This window comes from Pleurodeles waltl, chromosome 7 (genome assembly GCF_031143425.1).
Source record: "Pleurodeles waltl isolate 20211129_DDA chromosome 7, aPleWal1.hap1.20221129, whole genome shotgun sequence".
Classification (NCBI taxonomy): domain Eukaryota; kingdom Metazoa; phylum Chordata; class Amphibia; order Caudata; family Salamandridae; genus Pleurodeles; species Pleurodeles waltl.
In genome coordinates this window covers 1,245,046,401-1,245,066,968 of record NC_090446.1, presented here as the reverse complement: position 1 = coordinate 1,245,066,968, position 20,568 = coordinate 1,245,046,401, and positions in this window count along the sequence as shown.

Sequence of the window (20,568 nt, the reverse complement as noted above, 5' to 3'; positions counted from 1 at the left end):
CTGTCCAGAGGCAGTCTGGTTTTGAAACAATGTTCCTGGATTTGTCGTGTTCAAGCGACGATGCGATGGTATTGCTTCTTGAAGGATGTCGTCGTCCTCTTTCTCAGAAAGTGTTCCAATTAGACGCGCATCACTGAATGGTACAAATTGCGGAACTTTCTCACTTTCAGAGTCACTGATGCCTCTACGGACCCACTGATCGAAAGGCAAGGGCAAAGGCACTTTCTTGCAGTGCACGGCATGCACCCAGTTTTTCTTTCCTTCGACTTTAACTGCTGTTCTTGTGGTCAAAAGAACCAGGCGTGGCTCTCTCCATCTGGGCTCCAAATTTCTCTGTCGTTGGAAATTTTTCGTGCAGACCCAGTCACCTGGTCGGATGGAATGACCTGGGTCTGTGGAAGCCTCTGGTAGAGCACTCTGAACCTGTTGATGAAGAACACGCAATTTAGTTGTAAGGTCATGCAAGTAGTCAATCAACATCGGGTATGGCAAGTCTGAGTATTTCTTAGGGCGAGGAACTCCCCATACATTAGCTGGGCGACCAAATATCACTTCGTAAGGGCTAAGCCCCAAACGAGAGTGTACTGCTGTTCTGGTGGACAGAAGAGCCAATGGTAAAGCATCAGGCCAATTAAGTCCTGTGCTAGCTTGCACCTTAGCAATTTTAAGCTTCAAGGTTCCATTGTAGCATTCTACTAAACCAGCCGACTGTGGGTGATTCGCCGCGTGGAACTTCTGTTTTATGCCAAGACCTGCACAAACTTTTTGCATGACTTGACCCACAAATTCGCTCCCATTGTCACTCCAGACAATGCGCGGCAAACCAAACCTAGGGAAGAATTCTTTCAAAAGTATTTTGGCAGTTGATAAAGCAGTATTGTCCTTCAGAGGGTAGGCTTCTACCCATCTAGAAAAAGCACATACTACCACCAGAACATATTTGAGGTTGTTGCATCGTTCCATGTGAATATAATCGATCTGCAACACCTCAAATGGATATGTTGGAGGAGCAAAATGACCTGCTGGAGTTGGGGTTCCCTTTCCCGGATTGTACATCAAGCAAACAATACAATGTTTTACTACATTATTTGCACACTTTGGGATCCCCTCATTTTGCCACACTGGAGCCAGAAGTTTACATATTCCTTTTGCACTTAGGTGAGCTGGACCATGTGCCATAGTAACTACAGGTAGTACATAAGCATCTGGTAACAGCCAACGTTGATGTTCTGATAATTCAACCCAACATCCCATCTCATCTAACATTCCTGTACTTTCCTTCCACTTTCTCAACTCATTCTCCGTAGCCTCTCCTTGAATTGATTTCACACTCTCTACTGTATCTTCACACATTCCCTTTTCTCTTACGCAGTTTGCGGGACCTGCAACATACATTCGACTTGTGTTGTCTCTGGCTGTCTTTTTCGCTACCTCATCTGCAAATGCATTTCCTCGACCAACATCGTCCACAATCTTTTTGTGTGCACTACACTTCACGATCGCTATCTGAGTAGGCATTGTAAGTGACTCAAGAAGTTCAGTCACTAATTGACCATGTTGTATCTTAGTACCATGGGAAGTAAAGAATCCTCTTTCCTTCCATAAACGCCCAAAGTTAAACGCTACACCAAAAGCGTATTGGCTATCAGTGTACACGTTTACTCTTTTTCCTTTGGATAACACACACGCTCTAGTTAAGGCTATCAATTCAGCTGCCTGAGCTGAATTATGTCTAATGCGTGCTGTCTCCACAATCGTATGCAAAGTAGTAATAGCGTAGGCTGAAACTGTATCTCCATTCGGGAGCTTGAAACAAGAACCATCTACCCATAGTGTTCCATCTGGATTCACTAATGGCGTGTCTTTTAGGTCAATTCTACCCTTAGTCTCTTCTTCAGTACGGAGAAAACAATCATGCTGTTCAGAGACATCTCTCTCTTCTGGAAGAGGCAACAAAGTAGCTGGATTCAGGGTATTACATCGTTTGATGTGTATGTGACTAGCCAAAAGCGTCAGCTCATATCCGGACAACCGAGCACTCGTAAGATGCTGCGTTTTTGTCCTATTTAGTAAAGTATCCACTGCATGTGGCACCATAACAATGAGAGTATTATCTAGCACTACTCCAGCAGACTGTCGAATAGAAATTGCTGCTGCCGCTGTCGCCTTAAGACAACTAGGCAATGCTTTAGCTACTGGATCTAACGTAGCTGAGAAATATGCGCATGGTCGCTGTTGATCTCCAAAACGCTGCGTTAAGACTGACAATGCACAACCCTCTCTTTCGTGGACATAGAGCGTAAAGGGCTTACTGTAATCAGGAGTACCCAATACAGGAGCAGAACACAAAGCAATACGCAAATCAGTAAAACTCTTCTGACATTCGTCAGTCCACGGAAGAGGCTGAGGCGTATCTTTTAAAGTTAGCGCCAACAGCGGTTTAGCCAATAAAGAGAAACTCGGAATCCACTGTCTACAATAAGAAGTAATGCCCAAAAAGGCACGTACCTCTCTTTGTGTGGATGGCACTGACATTTGTGCAATTGCCTGAATTCGTTCGGGGGTCAATCGTCGTCCCTCCTTTGACAAGAGATGACCCAAATAAGTCACCTCGCGACAGACATATTGTAATTTAGAAGGAGAAACCTTGTGATTCAGATCAAACAAATGACGCAACAGTGCAACGGTCACGTTTTTGCAAATCTCCTCTGAATCAGCGGCAACTAATAAGTCATCCATGTACTGAATGAGAGCGGCACCGGACGGTAAGGAAAAGGCATCAAGATGACATTTTAGAGCTTGACTGTAAACAGAGGGACTTTCACAATAACCTTGAGGTGCGCGTTTAAACCGGAAGCTTCGGCCTCCGAGGGAAAAACCAAAAATATCTCTACTCTCTTCGGCGATGGGAATACTAAAGAAAGCATTCTTTAAATCAACAACTGAAAACCAAGTCGCTGTAGAAGGTATCATCGTCAACAGAGCAGTGATATCTGGGACTACTGGAAACTGCGGTACGACAATCTTGTTTACCTCCCGAAGATCAATTACAAAACGATAAACAGGAGGCTGAGAAGGATCAGTGCGTTTAAGAACCGGAAGAACAGGACTGTTACATGTATTTCCTCTCGTTTCCTCAACCACACCCTTCTGAATCAAATCATGGACAATTTCCAGAAGTGCTTTCTCACCTTCAGTAGAGATTCTGTATTGCCGAATACGTGGCATTTCAGCATTGGGCTTAAGAGTAACAACATAAGGTGGGATCTCAAGACAACCAACGTCATTCGGACCCGTAGCCCAAAGCGTTTCGGGAAGAGAAAGCAATTCAGGTGGGAATTGATCTTTTGATAAGTACATTGGACTAGTCATTTTCTGTCCTAGAGTGAGGTATACACCAGAAGGTGAACAATATATCGTAGCATGCATTCTTTTTAATAGATCTAAACCCAACAGATTTTCACCACAACCATTCGTCAGAAGAAGCGGAGCTTCTAAATCATAAGGGCCTATTGAAACAGGCAAAGGGCAAGAAACTGGATTGCGAACAGGGGCGCCAGAAAATCCTACAGATACATTCGTTAAGCCAGACAAAGGTGCGCCAGGGAGTTTAGAATGAATGATAGAGCTTCTCATGGCACCAGTATCTAAAAGAAATGGCTCTGAAACACCCATTGTAGTGACATTAACATAAGGTCCATTCTGATCCACTGGAATTGACGTAACCCCCTTACTTTGTCCATGGCTGTCCTATTCAAAATGAAGACTTTCATTCCCTCCTTCAATATACTGATCCTCACTGTAATACTGTGTAGACCTAACATTTTGCTGGTCAAAGTAATTTCCGGAATTTGGAGGAACAAAAGAACGCTGCTCTTGGGTTAACACACCTCGACCTCTACCTCTATTTGCTGACTGAAGACCACCACGACCTCGTGAAGCAGATGTTGCTCCATTACGCTGCAACAATGCCGGACAACTGTTCTTAAAATGACCTTCCTCCCTACAATAAGCACATTGATTGGGACCTAGCAAAGGTCTTGGAATGAATGGTTCAGGCTTTTGATACAACCTCTGAAACTGCGGAGGCTGTTGAAACTGAGGCTGAACATAACGAGGAGGATAAGCCTGTTGCAAGAGAACTTTAGTTTTTAATTCTTTCGTCTTTTTCTCTTGTTTTTCCCTTTCTTCTTTGTCTCTATTTTCATAATATTGTGCAGTAGCCAATATCTGGGCGGAAGAAGAAACTGCCCATGAACTCTCGGAGTCTTTTAGCTTGTGTGATAGTTCAGGAAGCAAGTTATATACGAACTTATCCACAAATAATCGCTGTCCCCCTTCTGTAGCCATATCTTGACCACTGTGATCAATGAATGTCTCCTCGAATCGGGTAAAGAAATCGGAAACACTTTCATCTTTCTTTTGTTTACATGCTGCTAGCTTATCCCAATTAACTCTCAAAGCAGGCATCATTGTTTTCATTAATGTAATAATCCTACCAGGGAGTTCTGAGATCAAAGCATCGGGCTTTGCACCACCTACTTGACCTCTATCTGCGGCAATAATAGCGTTCCAATCGCCGCCTAATTCTTGAGCGTGATCCTCTCTACGAATTTTAGCCCATATTGTCTGTGGAACTACATTTCCCATCAACATGTCAATATCTGCCAGATTCATAGTACATGCATCAACTGTTTGCGACAACTCTTTATAGTAACCAGCAGGATTTTTGCGTGAATCTGGTAGTGACTGTTTAAGTGCTAAAACTTCAGACCTTTTCCAGGGGACATGTATCCATATGCGCTGAAAATGCGCAGGAATAGCTGGATTAGCACCTGCTGCTGCAACTTCTTCCTTCCATATTGGAGAAACCTCTCTCATGGGATAGTTTTTCAGTGCTGTCCTAACTGAAGGATCAGAATCAGGAAAAGTCTGTGAGAACAATAGGGATCTGAAAGAAATAAGTGTTCTGACAGCGTTTTCAACCTTAGGACCCACAATAAGTCCTTTGTCAAAGTCAGCCTGAACATCTAACAGATCCTGTGGGACCGAACCCAAATTCATATCCTCCCATTCTTTAGCGAGAGTATCGCACATAACTTTAAAAACATATCTCTGCGTAGGTGCATTCCATTGCAGAAAGGTGGACATAATATCAGACGTACTATATTGGGGACGCTTCTTGATCCATCTACAAGCAAGTGAGTCCAATTTTTCTCGCTCTTCGGAGTCTGGGAATTGACTACGAGACTGTCTTCGAGAAAAAGCTGGAGACACATTTAAAGCTTCAAAGAAAGGTGATAAGAGACCAGAGACAGTATCTGCAAATCGCTTACGCATAGATGGAGAATTTGACATAAGGATAGGGGACAAGGTATTAGGTGAATTAACTAAAGGAGCATTAGGAATTGCCAAAGGAGCAGAAGGCAAAGGAGTTAAAGGCAAAGCTGGCATAGGCAATACTTGAGGAGGCAAATGTGGAAAAGCTGGAGCAGGCGGAAGCACAACTGGCGGCTGAACAGGCTGTAACATCGGGGGTGCATTAGCACCTTGTACATAGGGCGGAGGCAATTTCAATAAGTGGGACATTAAGGAATCTTCCTCAAAATCTTTTCTCTTATCAAGGGAAGAGATAGGCAACGTCGGATAGCATTTATCTATTGTCATTCGATGCTGTCTGTCTGAAATTTCCATTGCATTATCTATTTCATCATCTTTGAATTGCTGAGCAGCCTGTATAATCGTCATTCCCTGTGTTTTCCTATCTCGTTTCGCTTGTTTAATTTCTCTCTGTTTGGCTTCCTTACGCCAAAGGCGAAAAGAGTCAAACATTGCCGGCCGGGCTTTTCTTTTAAATAACGTTGCTTCTAAATTATCTAGCACATCAGTTTCGAAACTACCATTTTCTGGCCATTTTAAAACACCATCTTTCTTTGTATATCGGGTCCATGTCTTATTAAAGGCAATAGGACCAACACCATGTTTAGAATAGAGCTCATATGTGGGAGTTCCAACCGAAGGAATCGGACAGGAGTCCTCAAGCTGGGAGTCCCTATTACAACCAAAGCAACAAAGTTTTCCAAACTTAGTCAGACCAGACATCTCACGATTTTTACTGGCTGTTCACAAACATCAAGGGGGTAAAACTTTCAGTTTACACAGCACAAATGCACTTACCCCTCGGCTTTGGCCACTGCAATGGCCAAATCTAAGGACCTAAGGACAAAACAAAGACCAAAATTTGTGGGCGCGACCCACCAAATACTTAACTAAGGATGTCTTCTTACACCAACAGAGGCCCGTCTATCGTCTCGCTTTACCATACATCATCAAAGAAAGGGCCAAGGCAGGGCGGCAGTCAGGGCAGCAGTCGTCAGTAGCCGTCAGGAAGGAGTAACCGCGCTGAAAAAGACCTTCGGACCACTTCGACATACAGGGGTCGCTTGACGTGGCTCGCGATTCCTCCAGAATTTTCTTGCGGGGTTCCTCACGACCTTCAGGCAGAACCGGTACCGCTGAAGCCGCCCCACGTTGGGCGCCAGTTGAAGAACCAGAACCTTATGGGCCTGGCGGCGCAGGGTACGCCTGAAATCTCCTTGGATTCACCTGCCTCAACTAACAGAGACACGGGACACTCTGTCAGGCGTAAAAGATCAGATTTATTAGCTGCAGCTAGTACAGTTGTCCAAGAAGTACACAAGGTATGTTCTCAGGAGACTGCCACTTTACTTTGTGGCGCACAATCTTATATACCGTATAAAAACCATTTATTAACTACATACACTCCCAGAACACATAGAAAGGAGCCAGTAAGAATAATGTAAAGATAGGACAGAGCCAATAGAAATGTCGGAAAACAAGACAGCACCAATAGAAGGAATTGGAAAACAAAGTATCAAGTGACTTAAGGTTGCCTCCCCTCCAGCTGTGTTTGTCACCCCTCCCTTGAACTAATTCATTAACTGATCCACAACGAAGTTGCATGTGGTGCGATAAGTTTGTGTGCGTTTGGAGGACAGTTGTGAAATGAGAGAATACTAGCAAAGGACAGCGAAGGCCAGACGATAAGATAAGATCGGCGGAGAATAGTGTGAGCCTACAGATAGTTGAAACAAGGATTAGAAAACCAGACAGGGATTAGTGTACTCGGTCAGACCTTAATACCAGCCTTGTAAAGATAGAGGCAGAAGGCTGTTTTGAACACCATGTTGCAGAATAAGCAGAAAAGGCAGAATGGACTTCGTTCGCTGTGCTGCCTGAGCGAAGGCAACATAAAATGGCGGCGGGCCACAAAATGGCGGGTCGATACGATCGTATTAAAAATCGAATTTCCTCAGACAGCCCATTGCCAATGGCGTGGTGCATCACCTCCATTTCTGATGCATTAGTGACATTAGTGACATTATGCTGCTCAGAGCTGATGCACCACCTCCATTCTAAGGATCAACAGCAACAGTTCGCCTACTCTGCTCCTCGCATCTCCCTCAGCATTTATGCAACCAAGTTACTATTAGCAGACCAAGGCTGATCCCTGTATCTGACTCATGCTCCTTCATGGTCAGCATGAAGGTTACAATTTGACCAGTTTTAGTGAGACCAGATAACCCTGGTTAGGGCTTTATGCTTTTAAGCACTACATTTCAGTTTATTCTTTAAAAAGTAATATCATTTTTTCTTGTTTTGTTCATTAAATTGAGCTCTGTTTTTCTTACCAGATCTGTTATCTTTTTGTGTGGTGTCTTCACTGTTTTACTGTTTGAAGGGTGCAGAAAGAGTTTACAGGGTGCCTCTTAATTTAAGCCTGCTTATTCTGTGTCAAGCTACCAGGGGGTGAATACAGGTTAATTTAGGGTGTGACTAGGATAGTGGTTCCTGCTTGGACATGGTGCATACCTCTGCCAACCTGAAACCCAATTTCTAATCGGAATAATCTAGTTTTACTAAAGGAAATAATGTATTATTCAGAGAAGAGATACAAGGTTCAGTGATATTGTGATATTCTAATTGCGATTGGATTTATTTCCCTAACAGGACGTTTAGCTTTATGTTTAATAGGGTATTGTGGTTGTACTTACGTGCTGGATCTTATAGGAATAATGTGATAAGGTGAGTCTTTATTCCAGCCTGCTTGATGGCGATATAATGCTTGGGCTTGCATAAGAGCCCATTCAGCAGCATATGCTTCCTTTTCTTCTTCAGGAACCAGAACTGAAAAGGATGGTAATATGATATCCTTCCCCTGTGGAACTTCTCTAACAAATTCAGGCAGCTAATTTACCTCAATCAAGAGAATAACATAAGCATTAGACATGATTTGCCAGAATCTTACTTTAAAAGTGCATGGTATATCACCCTCTATTTGGATGTCCAACTCATAAAATCAATCAAGAGGGCTTAGCCACTGATCTGGAGTTTCAGCTGGTATGAGGTCATTAGTCGGTCTCACCATGAGAAACCCTTGAAGAGTCTGGTAAACTAATGTGAACCCTGCTGTGCTGTCAAGCAGTGTTTTCAGCTATGTCTTGTTCAGAAGAAGCATCCTGAGAATTTGTGGGGTATTTAGCAAAAACCTACCACTTTATTTCTTTTGTTGTTGTGGAATTTCTCTTCCTTTTTTATGATAAGATCAGAAGAGCGTTGTGAGTCCCTTTTTGGTTTCACATACTCTTCCTGTCTGTATTTGCCTCATTCCACTCTCTCTGATGTTCTGTCTGAGGAAGCCTGAACAGAGCAAGGAGGACGTTTATCAGAATACCTACCAGGCTGTTTAATTGTATCACGGTTACTTAAACAGTAACATTTCTGAGTGGACTCTGCTTACAGAGATCTACTCTGTGTTTTAGTTTTATTCGCTTTATTTTTCTCCCAGGGCTTCTCAGAAGACTCAGATGTCTCCTTGGTGGTATCAGATTTTGTTTTAATTTATGGCTTACCAGTTCTGGTTTCCAAATTGTCACAACCTATAAAGGCATAGGTCTCAGAAACTATTTTGGGTAGATCGAGTTCCTGATTCACAGCAGGAATCGATGTGAGACATTGGCATATTGCCAATAATGCTGCCTCCCCTTTAGTGTTATTTACAATCATGAGGATACTGTGGTGAAGTTGCCAATTAATTTCATCCTCAAACCCAGAGCAGGGCATGTTCATTTTGAATTTGCTTTAGTACTTCCGGCAAAACAGTAGTTGATGTGGTACTGTGTGTCATAGTATATTCGGCAGCTGGGGGAACCATATCAAGAGGAAGACACATAGTGAGAATTCTAAATTTGTCTTGGGGTTCTGTGTAGGAAAACAGTGCTTCAAGCTGATTTGTTTTTTGGTGCAATCCAGAACAGAATATCCTCCCATTTGGTGGGTAATTTACCCATCATAGCATTGATAGTAATTGGACTAATAGAAAGCAGAGCTAACTTTGGCTGCCTAGCTTGAACAGCCCTCACTGAAACAGTAGTTATAGCATAACAGACTGCATTAGATGTCAATACAGTCTATCTAAATGAGTATATAGACCAAGCACTTTACAATTATTTAATGTTCTTGTATTTGGATTTTGTGTGAAACTGGCTAATACTGGCCAAGTTGCCCCGTCATTACTGAGGAGACTTACTCTTGTATGTGGGAGGGTGCCTTGGAACAAATTTTGATGTTCCTGTCATGTTAATGGTATTTCTAAATATTCATAAGGTCAACATGTAGCTAGGGCTGCTGTGTATGAATATATGAAATGTTTGTGTATTGGCATCAACTGCAGGAAAATTAACCCAGGAGAACAACTTCACATTTTTGAGCTTCGTGTGCCTCAGTCACAAAGGGAACATCTCCACCACCATTGACGAGCCATCGTGCAGTTAAATGTGCAGTTACTGTCTGTCTATGATTAACAAGAATATTCGATGCTTGCTCAATATTTAATGAATGGAATTCAAAAAAGGTAAAACTATTGTGGGGTAATCATTTTAAAATGTTCAAGCTTGAACAACCTGCAGAAATAAATAGGTGCTTACTATTAAGCTAAGGAGGATAAATCCTTTTCATCACAGATGTCACTGTGTAGTGGTGAAAAAAGAGCCTTGGGCACACGTGAGAAAACTACTCAGGAGACATAAGAAATAAGTATCTGACCTAAAACGTTGGTGGCACCTTATTATACAGTTCCTATGAAGTTAGTAGGATTAAGCATATGACAACAAGAACTTCGTAGTATAGAGACTTAGGGGGTCATTCTGACCCTGGCGGCCACCACCGACCACGGGAGCACCGCCAACAGGCTGGCGGTGCTCCCACGAGCATTCTGACCGCGGCGGTTCAGCCGCGGTCAGAAGCGGCAAGTCGGCGTGCTCCCGCCGACTTACCGCTGCTCGGGGGAATCCTTCATGGCGGCGGAGCGCGCTCCTCCGCCATGAGGATTCTGACAGCCCCTACCGCCATCCTGTTCATGGCGGGAAACCCGCCATGAACAGGATGGCGGTAGGGGGTGCCGCGGGGCCCCCGTAAGAGGGCCCCGCAAAGTATTTCAGTGTCTGCCTTGCAGACACTGAAATACGCGACGGGTGCAACTGCACCCGTCGCACCCCTGCAACTACGCCGGCTCAATTCTGAGCCGGCGTCCTCGTTGCAGGGGCATTTCCTCTGGGCTGGCGGGCGCTCTTTCGGAGAGCGCCCGCCGGCCCAGAGGAAATGTTTAAATGGCCGCCGCGGTCTTTTGACCGCGGTGCGGTCATTTCACGGCGGTACCTTGGCGGACGGCCTCCGCCGTCCGCCAAGGTTAAAATCACCCCCTTAGCCTTCATATATAATCAGTAATTGTTGGTTTCTCTCAGCTAGCTCACAGTACCACATCCAAAGCCCTAAACTGACCAGGGTAATAGATGTTAGTGGTTACCTCGAACATGACACTGTGAATCCCAAAGAATCCATGGACACAGATCTACCTTTTCTTTGGTCACTCTTGCATGTCCAAGGTAAATATAAGAAAGATACAAAAATGCATGCTCAAAACATTTTTGACAATCATATTCTTGCTTAGAAAGCATGAGCTGTGAGTATTAGGAAGATGAGACATGTTACTGTAATCAGCATTATTAGAATGATTAGAATGATAAACAATATAAACAGTTTAACCATGTTAATTGCTATTAATGTTGTCTCACTCCTATCTGTATTTAAGACTACACTAAATAGAGCATAGCAAGGAGTACCCTTCTGCCATATCAGTTGAGATAGGGTAACCCTCATAACTTGGTCTTAGGTGTGAGGAAGTGTTATCTTCCTTTGCATGATGGAGTCAGCAGGGGTGCATCTCAGTCACAGTTCACAATGGTTCCATGATCATCTGGTGTGAAGTGCTCCCCTCAAATAGTGTAGCATAGACGCTGCTTAAATAATAAAGCTCTCTCCTTATTGCACTAAGACGGAGGTGCAGAACAGCCACTTTGATTTGTCTAGCAAAAAGGGGTTGTTTTTTTACAACAACTGAAAAGGAAATGAAAAGCATTGCATTCTGATTGTAAATCCCTGGACTGAATGTGCAGATTACAGGGCGACAATGCCTATCAGGAATAAATGCGTGAGAGGCACATTCTCGTGCTAGTAGGAAACTATGTGAAAAGTCAACAGTAGAAAAGATGTCAAGCTAAAAACGTGAATCTAAAATAGAGAACTAACGCAGGCCTTGCAACATCAGGTGGGCCTGGCTAAAATAACATGTCATCTATGGGGAAAAGCATTTGCCTGCTGATGATGCACTCCATGACTCTGGCACCTGACTTTGTCTCTCATTAATCTGGCTTTCATGAGCTACTCACCTCACTCCACCATCCATGCCTTCTGTCCTTGACTCTGACCCCTAAACCCACCCCAAGACTTCACTACTTCTGACTACTGACCCCATACCTTTTGCTGACTTGACTCTGATATTGAATATCCACCTTCTATGACTCTTCCCTTTGCAGATGCAATTTTCTGGGTTCCCTAAGAAACTGAAAGTGCTAGAAATGCACCCCAAATGTAGAGTTGCATTTTCTGTATCCCATGAAAATTGTAATGCTCGCAATTATCTTGCAGCTTGCCGGAGATACTTGTGTGCAGTTTTAGGACAGATTGTCACAGTTTTCATGATGATGTGTCACTGGAGACGCCACTGTCTATGGTGGCAGATGGGTAGCTATAGACTGGGTAGCCAGTTCACAACCATCTTCTATTTTCCGTCATCCGGAAAATGGCATTACAAAAGTCAGGTCGCACAGCCTTTCTAAACTCCAAATGGGCTGGCAGAACACAGAGATGATCGGACAGGACTTTGTTCATTTTTTGTGGGGCAGTCTGGTCACTTCTACTATAAATCAGCCCTATTATCTATTTGATCAGCGGGACTGAAATTTTGCAGGAAGTGCGGTACGTTTTCAGAATATACATCTCTAAGATGTGCATGTTTGCGTTACTCTTGTGTGTTTCCTCGCATTTGTGTGAGTACTGGAGTTTCTGTGTGTATGTTTGTATGCTTGTGTCTGTGGTTCTTTGTTTTTAATTAATAAACTGGATTTCTATATCCAATTGTAACCGAGTTCTGTGGCATTTCGAAGAACTTTTGATGTCACAACAATTTTAGGTAGCTCGGTACAACCTGATAACAAGTCCAGTATTCAATGTGATATTTATTTTGAATGGTTTTACAGAAACGTTTTAATTATAGCAATATTAACAGATTATGACGGTACATGTTATTTTAGTCACTAAAAAACAAGTTAGCAAATGCTAAATACAATAAAATAAATTGCAGTTGTCCAACTTCTTATCTTCATAGTTCCTTTAGCAATTAATTGACCATTGATGCATGGTGCTTTTGTTGCACTTGGCTCCGTGGGTTAGTTGTAAAGGCGAACTTTAGTCGGGGAAACTGCTTTTAAACACTAGGGTAATTTTTATCATTGCTAATAAAGTCAATCTGCACTCATTTGTGGTTATGCCACAAATTAAATATTTAGCTTGAGGAGGGAAATGGATCCCTGCTGCCAAATTAAACATAACTGTTTTAACATGCAATCTTGACCTCAAATATGAAAATTGCAATGAGGTTCTGAACACAACTTTAGGTATGAAGTTCTGAATATGGATTTTGGCATGACATTATTAGCTTCATGTGCCTCAAATATGGATTTTAGCATGAGATTTTAAACATGAAAACTGGTTTGGAGTTCTGAATATGGACTTTGACGTGAAGTTAAAATATTGATTTCGCATGAAGTTCAGATTTTACCTTAAAATTCTGAAGAAGTACATTCTGAACATGGATTTTGCCATGGTGTTCTGCACATAGGAGGGGTATCTGATTTGACATCGAATTCTTAAAATGGATGTAGGCATGGGGTTCAGAAGCCAAACATTGACATCTGTTTCTAAACATCGATGGTTATCTGAAGATAACCTTTGATATGAAGCCCTGAGGAAGCATTTCATCACCTGGATAGAAGCAAACCTCTAATAGTAGCTGCCATCTTTTTTTGCTTTGGCGTTCAAGTTCACATCAATCCACTCCAGCACTTTATTTAATAATGATTACTGTGTCCAAGACTTTTCCAGCAAAGTATTACAGATAGTCATTCATATCACATATTTCAGAACTGAACAAAAAAAACACAGTGAAGAAAAGTGTAATAACCTTATCAATTTTCATGCTGAAAGAACGTGCTCTGTTATTGCATTTATTTATTTTGGGGTATTGTAGAGATAATATACTGAAGGGTTTGCTTATTGATAGACGTCCCTCCGCTATACTATGCCAATGGTTGAAATCACACAAGTAGATTACCCTCTGAATAGAATTTGAGGGTATTGCGTAGTTCCTCAAGTTTGAGGCTGAGCCCTAGTTGTTTTACATAAATCATTCCATACTATAACTATCTTGTAAATAGAACAAATATACATAAGAAAAAACTACAGAATTTTAAGTAACTTATTTTGTATAACAGAATTAATGTATTTAATAAATTTCTAATGTTTTACATTGTTACTTCTTCCAGAAAACAAATTCTATGGCAGGACCGGAGGCGAGGATTATGCAGAACTTTCTTCACTGTTTATTAAATAGCAAGTTCAAAGTTTAACAGAAAAAAACACAAAGCGACTACAAGTCCCATGAGTCCGCTTCCATGGTAACCATCATCCAATGAATATCGGCCCTGCAAGCTCGTATAAATATCTCCGACCACGTCACACTTCCTGTTTCTTCACTGCTACGCGGTCAGATAAGTGCCTTACTGTCGCTGAGCTGTTTCCGTATTGTTTAAATTCCTGTCATGCGCTGTGTTGACTGCTTGGGCACGTTCGGCGTTCATTTTTAGCAACATTTATTTTAGCAACGAGCGTTGCTAACGATGCTTTACCAAAGCGCGGTAGGCTTTTAGCCCGAGCGCATTCTTTTCTTTTTGGTAACGCGCCGGACCCGCCAGAGGGCGCGCTCATTCGATTTTTGGCGTGCGCGTTGAGCGCTTGAGTCGCTTAATCATTCGGCACTCACACACCTCAGCATTTACGAATTTAGAGCCTAGGCTCTGTTTTTTCACACCCTGTCCCATTTTACACCAGTTTGTGGTTGAGTACCCCAACAGGAAAGACCTTTAACCGCTGCTCGGAACCTTCGGGTTTCAGACAGCAGTTACTTATTTTCTTTCGTTTGACAGAAGTGTGGGGAGGGTTTACTCTCTGTATATTTTTTGGGTGTTTCTTCTGTCAGATACCCCTGAGTCAGGATGCAGTCTGCACATGACCACGATTCTTTCCCCAGCATGTCCCCTGGTGAGGGCCCCTCTCGCCTCGTCCTACCCCCCTGGGGTGGATATGCTCTCAAGGAGAGCGTGGCACAACTTACGGAGCAGGAATCCAAAGGAACGGGCATGTTTAGGGCGACAGGGGTGGAGAGTAGTACCTCTGCTCTATTGGCCCCCAAGAAATCGTGCAAGCATGACGCGGGGCACCTTGAAGATGTGGCACTCCTCTCCGACGCCTTCAGGAAGAGTGTGCGTGCGCACAAGCGTACACCCTCCCGGGAGCGGTCCATACCCGGTGTAATACGTGAAAAGCTTCACAACAAATGGGACCCTGATACCGGGTGACCTAAACGCATCAAAGTAGGCTCAGAGGGGGACACCTCCTCTTTTGAGGACGATGAGACCGACCGCTCCTGGTGCCCCGGAGCGTCTGTAACAGATCCTCTGGATCTAGGGGACTCGGACCCCGATATGCTCGAACCAGAGGGCATCTACCACCCTCGTTGTGGCAGCCGGACCACAAGATGGCTGAAAATGTAGCCAGTAAGATTTGCCAACCTCTAGATAAGGAGGTATGGGCCCACTTAAAGGCAAAATGCCCGCGTCCGACTTTATCTGACAAGGTTGCAGCTACACCTGATATTGATTCAAAGATGTGTACCTTCTTCGCGAAGTACACTAAAGACCCTATGAAGGGTATTGACCGGTCCTGGAGGGCTTGCCAGGACAAGCTCCTTGACATGTTGGGTCCCCTAGCACAGATCATCCATCTGGCAGAACGTGCCAAGCAGTCTAACACGCCCCTTCCTGACAGATATTGTGGCGGGATGGGCCCAGAGAGCTGTTTGTCTCCTGGGCAATGCCAACTGTGCCATTTCAGCTGAAAGGCGCAGGTCTTTGCTCATTAAAATGGATCCCAAATTGGGGGAATTATCCAGCTCGGAGGAAGGGGCAGTGGCCCAGGGCAACTTATATGGCGATCCTTTTGTCAAAGAGTTGGGCAAGTTTGTTGCTACCTTTTCTGTGCTGGACAAAGCGCAGTCTTCCATCAAGAAGATTTTTCCAGGCAAGGTTTTTGGAGGGGCAGGACGAGGCAGGGGTCGCTCATCTGGCCGCCAATACCAACAGGGCCCCGGTTCCTACAGGAACAACGGTTGGCGTGATGGTCGCTAGGGGACTTTCTTCCCCAATAGAGGCAGACGAAAAGGCAGAGCGAACAGGATCGCCAGGGGAGCAAATAACGCCCCTTCTTCCCCTCAAAATCTTGGAGGGAGGTTACGCTTATTCAGAGACAATTGGAAGCGCATAACCTCCGATGCATGGGTGTTGCTCCGGGTTCCAGATCGATTTTTGGGGAACCCCAACCCGGGAGAGGACTCCCACGCCCTTGTTTTTTTTAGTTGCGGAGTCCAGGCTCAAAGATTCAGAGGTTCAGGAACTCCTCCACAAAGAAGCCATATGCCTCACATCTCTCCATCCCAGGGGATCCTTGAGCAACATTTTCCTGGTGGAGAAAAAAGACAAAGGCCTTTGCCCGGTTATCAATCTCCGGTCATTCAACGACTGGGTGATATACCGACATTTCAAAATGGAGGGTATTCACCTGCTTCGGGATCTCCTGTTACAAGGGGACTGGCTGGTCCGACTGGACCTCAAGGACCAAGTCCCAATTTTTCCTCCTCATCATTTACTTGGGCGATCTCCTTCTTATGGACCAATCCAGGTCTCAGCTTATATCCAATGCGAGCACAACTATTGTGCTTCTGCAGGAGCTGGGTTTCGTGATCAACGTACAGAAATCAGAACTTCGGCCGACTCAGTCAATGATTTACCTGAGTTTCCTCATAGATTCCCTGTCAGCGTCTCTCAGTCTCCCGAGCCCAAAGATCTCCAAGATCAAGAAGGAATTAAGGAAGGTTTTGAGGCACGACAGGATCTCGCTACGTCAGTTAGCCAGTATAGTGGGCCTGCTCTCCTCATCAATTCAGGCCATCTTTCCAGGTCCCCTCCACTACAGGGCTCTTCAACGCCTATCACCTTCGACGCGGGGTGACGTATTCCGAAGTAGTCTCCCTTTCTCCGGAGGCAACGAAGGAATTACACTGGTGGCTAGACCACATGGAGGCTTGGAATGGCAGGGCCATTTTCGGAGCCTCCCCGGACCTAGTGATAGAGTCGGATGCCAGTCACCATGGATGGGGTGGGCGATGCAGCAACATCTCATTCGGGGGACGCTGGTCCCCTCAGGAACTCACCATGTACATCAATTGTCTGGAACTCCTCGCAGGTTCTTTTGCTATCAGGTCCCTGACTCAGGACAAAATCTCCTGTGTTGTTCTCCTGGGGATGGACAAGGTGTCTGCGGTGCAGTACATAAACCGTTTGGGGGGAACGCGGTCGAAGGCCCTAGCGGAGTTGGCAAAAGATTTTTGGCACTTTTGCCTCCAACATCAGATCTCCGTCACGGCGGAGTATCTCCCGGGGCCCCAGAATGTTCTTGCAGACTGGAGTTCCCGATTTCTGACGGATTCCAGCGATTGGCAGCTGGATCAGACGATTTTTCAGGCTATCATGGACCGATGCGGTCCTTGCTCAGTGGACCTGTTTGCCTCCAGGATGAACACCCATCTACCTCTGTATTTCAGTTGGCGCCCGGATCCGGGAGCGGCGGCAGTGGATGCGTTCCTGCAGAACTGGGGATCACACCAGGGGTATGCATTTCCCCCCTTCCTTCTTATCCCGAGGGTTTCGGCTCAGGTTCGCCATCAGAAAGTGACAGTAGTTCTAATAACCCCCCTGTGGAGATCCCAGGCGTGGTTTCCGACTCTACTAGAACTTTCGTGCGATTTTCCAATACGTCTTCCGGTCTTCCCCTCCATTCTCCGAGACGCATCAGGATTCTTTCACACCCTGGTCCTTCAAGGACACTTACCTCTAGTGGCATGGAAGATTTCAGGTCTCGCTGCCAAGATTGCCGACTTTCACAAGAAGCTAAGAAATTCATCATTGCACAGGCCTGGGCACCAGGGACGGGCAAAAGATAAAGATCCGCATGGAATCGATGGTCTCGCTGGTGCATGGACAGACATTTCAATCCTATGGGGGCCCCCATTACTGACATCATAAACTTCCTTGCTGAATTAGCGGAGACTGGCCTGGCTTATTGTACTATAAACTCTTTTAGGTCAGCCATCTCGGCAGGTCATCTCCCTCTTGATAACCGTCCAATCGGGGAACACCCTTGGGTCTGTAAACTTCTTAAAGGTATCAGGCTTTCCAGACCTCCGCAACCCAGATATTCAGAGCTCTGGGACGTCAACCTAGTACTTCGTCTATTATCCTCATGGCAGGACAATCAATATCTTTCAAGGAAGGAGTTGTCAGCTAAGCTAGCCATGCTTTTGTGCCTCATTTCCTGTAAAAGGGTATCGGATGTTCATGCCCTGGATATCTCAGCTAACGTGTCTTCTCCGGAAGGAGTAACCTTGATGGTCTCTAGAAGAACGAAGAATAATACCAGGTCAGTATCCTATCCTGTTTTTCCTTATGCTCCCAAATTATGGCGGTCATTCTGACCCTGGCGGTTGAAAACCGCCAGGGCAGAGTGCCGCGGAAGCACCGCCAACAGGCTGGCGGTGCTTCATGGGCAATTCTGACCGCGGCAGTAAAGCCGCGGTCAGAAAAGGGCAACCGGCGGTTTCCCGCCGGTTTACCCCTGCCCCAAAGAAACCTCCATGGCGGCACTGCTCGCAGCACCGCCATGGGGATTCCGACCCCCTTCCCGCCATCCTGGTCCTGGCGGTAAAAACCGCCAGGAACAGGATGGCGGGAACGGGTGTCGTGGGGCCCCCTAACAGGGCCCCATAATGATTTTCAGTGTCTGCCTAGCAGACACTGAAAATCGCGACGGGTGCCACTGCACCCATCGCACACCAGCAACTCCGCCGGCTCCATTCGGAGCCGGCTTCATCGTTGCTGGGGCTTTCCCGCTGGGCGGGCGGGCGGCCTTTTGGCGGTCGCCCACCCGCCCAGCGGGAAAGTCAGAATGACCGCGGTGCGGTCTTCTGGCGGTCTCCGCCCTGCGGGCGGTGCCCGCCACCCGCCGGGGTCGGAATGACCCCCTATGTGTGGTACGTTGCCTGAAAGTCTACGAGGAGGTAACTATGGAGTTTAGAACTCCGGGTGAGAACCAGCTGTTATTTTCCTTGAAGAAACCTTTTAAGGCGGTTTCTTCTCCTTCCATCGCCAGGTGAATCAGATGGATTTTGGCCAAATCAGGTATCAACGTACGGGTGCTCGGGGCACACTCTACTCAAGGTGCCATGGCCTCAAAGGCCATCCATGTGGGTGGCAGGTTAGAAGACATCATGAATGAGGCAGACTATTTTAAACCAATACACAAGGCAGTCTCCTTAGTGGTGAGTAAGCTTTGAACTTGCATAATCCTCGCCTCTGGTCCTGCCATAGAATGCGAAATTTCCTAGCTCTTGTGAAGGAAAGTTTTAATTCTATTAAGGACACGGATGCGAGGATTATTCCACCCTACACTGCATACATGTTTATCCCCCCCGAAGACTTCTGAAAACTTTTACTGAGGTGGTATATATATCTATACATATGTACAGAACCGTTTTTTCCTACATGTTTTAGTTCATAATGTTAAAGCCTAGACGTATCAGACCTTTGCTTATTATGTATTTATATTTTATCATTGGAAACGTCTGACATCTTGTTTATCAAACAGGTTGTTTTCTCTTTTGATTGGCGACTAGCCATGTTTTCCTCTGGTTTAATTTTGTATATTTTTCCTTAGAATCCGAGACAACGGCCACTTGAGAAACCTATCATTCCTTTCGCAGTGAAGAAGAGGAAGTGTGACGTGGTCGGGGATATTTATACGAGCGTGCAGGGCTGATACTCATTGGATGATGGTTACCATGGGAGCGGAGTCATGGGACTTGTAGTCGCTTTGTGTTGTTTTGCTGTTAAACTTTGAACTTGCTATTTAATAAACAGTGAAGAAAGTTCTGCATAATCCTCGCCTCCGTGTCCTTAATAGAATTGAAACTTTCCTTCACGAGAGCTAGGAAATTTTGCATCCTTAATTATGTAGGAGTTTTCAGTTAGGTGATCTGCTAAATATGGGGCAAATGTACTGAGAATTGGTTTGGTACAAGAGCTTTCAAATCGAGCACCATCTTCTACCGATTTGATTCTGATTTTGCAGACAGACCGGTCCATTTGCAATACCACTGTGAGAGAATGAGTGTATTCGACCTGCCTCAGACAGCTGCTGTGGGGGACACGACCAGCAAAAGGAGAAAAAACTGTTAAAGCTGAAAAAGACAAAGGACATGAAAGGAGAGAAAGAAAAGAAAGACTTCTGTGTTTTCAGCAGGACATCCCAGAAGAGGAGGAGGCATTCGGGCAAGCTGACAACAATCATACTGACAATATCAGTTGAGCCAGTCAGAGGAGAGTACAGACCACGCCACGGCATGAACAAATAATCTCTCTAAAATACGTTGATTTGGAAAAGAGATTCAAAAAGAGGTACACCCTTCACATGTACAGAGTCTTTTGTTTGCCCTTAGGCAGCTTACTCTCACAATAATCATTTGTAGTAGGTTGCAGTCTAACCTATCTCATTAATATTTATGAGGTAGGTCACTAGTTGAGACCAACAACTATTTTGTAAACCCGAAAACGGAATGCATGTTTTTTAAAAATTCAATTGTCCCATAGTCCACTGCTTCTACTTCTAAAATACTTTTTAAACATTAACAAAGTGGAAATGTCC